At 34.4% G+C, this 4,709-nt stretch overlaps 1 long non-coding RNA gene across 1 annotated transcript; it reads left to right on the forward strand.

The window, feature by feature from the left end:
• Window positions 1-210: 210 nt before the first annotated feature.
• LOC144420754 (uncharacterized) lies at window positions 211-4,211 on the forward strand. The gene is made up of 3 exons (XR_013474719.1): window positions 211-840; window positions 1,193-1,977; window positions 3,828-4,211. It is a non-coding gene; the product is annotated as an uncharacterized LOC144420754 (long non-coding RNA).
• Window positions 4,212-4,709: the final 498 nt, after the last annotated feature.

Here is a 4,709-nt window from a genome sequence, read left to right on the forward strand (position 1 = left end):
TGTTCCAGTGAACAATTTTTTGGTTGATAAGGCCCAAGACGTTGTACCTCTAATTTTTGTTCCAGCGGCAGCTGCGAAAACGGAGTGCGAGGTAGTGCATCAACCTTATTCATTATGAGGTCTAAGGCTAAGAAATGCGAAGCCGGAAAGAAGTGAGGAGCTCAAAAGGAATGTCGAAAGTCGAAAGCAAATGGACTAAAGGTTTCTAACTGATTCAAATAGCGAAACAAGCGACAAAAACGAAGGCGAGGAAACTATCAACTCTTCAAGCAACCAACGAACGAGAAGGAATGCGTAATATGCCAACACGTTGTTGTAAGAAACGTCGGCATTGTGTCGTCATAATTTCGGGGCTAGCCCCGATCGGCCCCGATGATTTAGTAAAAGAAACAGAAAACAAACGAGACAAACGCGGCGAGTGGTAGATAAAAGAGAGAATACGATATACAATGAGCAACCGGGGCAAAATCGGCGTCGCCCCGTCGACGTTCGGCGAAGGCTTTGCGAGCGAAAAATGAACCATGTCGGGAGAATATGGCTAGTGTAGACAGTCTGTGCAACCGATATTGAGGTATTTTTCGAATATTTTTTATTATACCGAAAAAACAACCGGGGCATTGCCCCGGTTGGCCCTATTGACGCGCCGCCACTGAAAAACATGATTATATATGCGTCACATTTATATTTACTAAAACCATTATTAATATTTCAGAAGATACCCTAGTGAAAGAGCCAAAGATATCTTCGAAACGAATCATGCAAAATTCAGAAATTTGAAAACCCAAAGTCTACCCGGGGCCGTTGGAGATTTGCCCAACAAAATTCTTGATGCATCTCCAGGTACTGTAAACCTATATATATTTATAATCTAGCCTTACAAAAAATGAAATCATACCCCTATCGTTGTGTTTGATTGTTGATTGTGTTTAAAATTAAACATTAAAGTTTGTGAAAACCAAGATATTTAGCCTACATTAAATGCATGTGATAAAGTCACGATTGATCATACCAATCCGTTGATAACTGTAGGAGTCTTAAAATAACTATCACCTGCCGATTTCTGAAGTACACAGTTGCGATTTGCATACATGGTAATTACTGTTGTAATCTAAGCGATATTGCAGTGTGAACCCCGTCGAGACAATCCATGCTTGTTTTTTTTTATGACAGCTTCAATATTTAATACAAATAGATTCTAAAGGTTCGAATGATGAAGAACAAATGTTTTCAATGCAGCCGGTTCCAACGTCAACGACAGAAATATTGCCATCATCTAGCTGCCCATGTGCATGCGTAATGCATCTGCGGACACAGAAATGGGGGATAACATGGTTCGTTCAGAAGATACTGGAAAAGTTGTTAGATCATAATGATGTAGCTGAACAAAAGTTGATCATTTATCAAATTAGATTTACACGCCAACAAAACAGTTCAATTTTTATTCATTTGCAGTTAAAGTTTGTCAGCTTATTGGAACTCAACTTCCAACAAACTATTGCGTTTCATTGTTTTATTTAAGTGAATTTTGTAAAACAATTAAAGGAGCAGAAGTTCTTATTAATTCGTGGTTTGGAATAGGTAACTTCAGCAAAATTATGGTTTGAAAAAGCTTGATTATTGTTAACGAAAAACAAAACCAAATGAACGTAAGAACAATAGAAGATGGTGATTCAAGGATAATATCAACGCCATCAAAAAAGATTTGAAATAACGGTTGGTTCTTAAAAATTTCACTTTGTGATTAATTTGCGTGAATGGCTTATGTCTTATGTACGCCCAGAGTATATGTTTCATGTTTTAATTTCAAATTATAACCAGCTTAAATGATGTAACAAGTCATTGCTCTTCATTTGAAATAAATTTATAAATCTCGAAGACTTCACAGTTGACAGCATAAACGAAATGCAAAAGAGGATGAGATCGCTGATTGACACCTCAATAAAGTTTTTGACATCTTCAAGAATTTGGGAAAAACCGGTAAGAGGCTGTTTAATCTATAGAAATGTCTTGACTTTGTAAAAATTAAAAAGAAAGGAGATTTTCTTTGATAATCGCATTCTAGGTAAAATATACCTTTATGCCCTTAAAAGTGCCACCCATGTCTTTCTGCTGCCCACTAAGATCTCATTGCCCAGGCCCTGCAAGTGCTGTCATGGCGCCCAACTATTTTAGTATACTATACTCTTAAACGCAACTATAGTCTAGCTACGAATTGCTTCGTGTTGGCATTTTAGAATGTAAAACTGTTTTGATTTGAAGAAAAATGACCCTAAATCAATACAAACTAATAACTTCACTAAATATACTCGGAATATATCGAAACCAAGGTGAGATATTGCATTGTTGATAAATATCAAAAAAAAAAAATATTAAATGGTATATAAAACATAGAGTGTATTAATTAAATTTCATATCTCTTTTAACCTGTATGATAATTATAATATTATTTTCAATCGATGGACGAGGTACAACCAAAAATCGACCAGATAAACAATCACCATCATATGTAAATGAAATAAATACTCAGTGTTAAGTATAAAAAAATATTTCAAAAAATGATCCAACCATATGTCATTCTGACATAAAAATACCCAATCCAATCCAATCTCTAATTTATCAGTTTATAAAATTATTTTAATAAATAGTATTTCTGGTTTATAATATTCACTTTCAAACAAATTCAAAAGTCGCACACAGGAAAAGTTTTTGCTGAATGTATGGTGGAGCTTTTCGACAAAGAGAGCTATTTACAATCGAAATTTTTCTAGAAGAGATTTTTGTTTCGAGCGAATTGCGCAAAAACTAATCTAACTAATTGTCACGTTTATGGTAATACGTAACTTTCAGGTAATATCTGAATAACGTTCAACACCGTCTGATTCTGTCATTGTTGACGACTTTGCAAAATATAAAACAAAAAATACTGATGTAATTAGTGGCGGATAGAATTTTTGATCCTTTTTAATACAAAATTTTTTAATACGCCAAGTTTTCATTCATTAATGTTGTATGTTTTGAATCACAATGAATGGTTCAAATGTTTACGTTTTCAAATAAAATCAACATTTTTGACAGAGTTCAATATTTCCAAGGTTTAACTCGGAGACTATTTGCATCCTTTCTCTCTTTTAACTTATTTTATTTTATATATTATCCACTACACTGCATATGCTACTACTTTCTTAAAAGCGACCATTTCTTACAGTAAGGCAATTTTTTAACAATATTGCCGGTTTGTAGTGATAAGAACAAATATTATGTACATTGTGTTATTTATTTTTCATCCATCTTGCGGGAAATAGCGAGAAACAGAGTAATCCATTACACTAGTCAATTCAGTAACATTAGTGATGCAACAATATGTCAAAAGATTTTTTGGTTAATTTTATTTAAGAAATGCGATTTTTTGATTCCTCTCCGAATGCGACGCGGGCCACGGATAATGAAGTGGCCGGTCACATGTGGCCCACGTGCCTGGGTTTGGACCACCCTGATTTAGAGCAATCGCTTAGGGGTAATTAACACTAAAAATTTTATTATTTTGTCTTACGTCTTTGATTCTAGAACAATTCAAAAATATTAAAGTTATTAAATATTTGTTGAGGCGCCTCAGCCAAGCGTTGCACATGTTTGCCTTCATAAAAGAATACACTGTGTATGCATTTGTTGTTGCTGCTATACGTTTTTAGACGCTAATACATCGTTCACATACACTCTTGTCCCCGAATGGAACCTTAACAATAAAACACAATATCGACATTGTATTACTCGTTTCATTACAGCTTGTAAAAGATAGCACAAAACTAATATATATAATTTCTTGACAGTACATCGGAACAAGATAACAACGAGAATATCGATCGGAGACCGAAGACTTATCGATCGAAACTGCGGTTTCTATTCATGACTCTATAGTGACACCGCGTGTCTCATCACTAATTAATCAATAACCCGCTAATTATACGAAATAATCCATCCAAAATAGGCTTCTGGTCCGAGATATGATGAATGTACATGCAAAATTTGGAGCAGATTCAACCACGCCTTCGTGAGATATTGCGTGCATCTAACAGACAGACAGACAAATACCTATCAACATACTTACCGATCTAAAGATCATGAGGTGACTTTATTTGACACGTCCTAATATTTATCTGCTTCACATTTTTTCATATATGATCTCTTGATAATATATATCAATGAAAGATACAGCTAGAAAGATTAAAATCTTGGTTTGTACATTCATGGATCAGACATTATAATATTATTCAGAAGCAGGTACCTTTGTAATAAAGGCAAAAATTGTAAGAGGGTATAAATGTAAATTTACTTATATTGACTGATTTATTTTGCAATTCAGCCACAGTATTGTTTATAATGAAGTTTTCATTCAGAACCATTTTGATATCATTTATCTGCTTCACTGCTAATTAACACTCAACAAAATTTTTCGACCAAAATTGTGATTCTATTATTTTAGAAAATTATTCATATAGAGCAGTGTTTTCCAAACTTTTTTCTGCCAGCGCCCTCTTGGACGACTTTTTACCTATCAAACGCCCCCCTGACAAAAAAAAAGTCAAGGCAACTTTATTCTCCATTTTCATTAGTATAATGTGAAGGTTGAGCCTAGTGAAACACCACCAGCTTGATAATATCTGGTTTCATTTCAGCCAAAAACAGTCTTGAGTCTCGTCTGACATTGTCGA

This window comes from Styela clava, chromosome 3 (genome assembly GCF_964204865.1).
Source record: "Styela clava chromosome 3, kaStyClav1.hap1.2, whole genome shotgun sequence".
In the NCBI taxonomy this organism is placed as follows: domain Eukaryota; kingdom Metazoa; phylum Chordata; class Ascidiacea; order Stolidobranchia; family Styelidae; genus Styela; species Styela clava.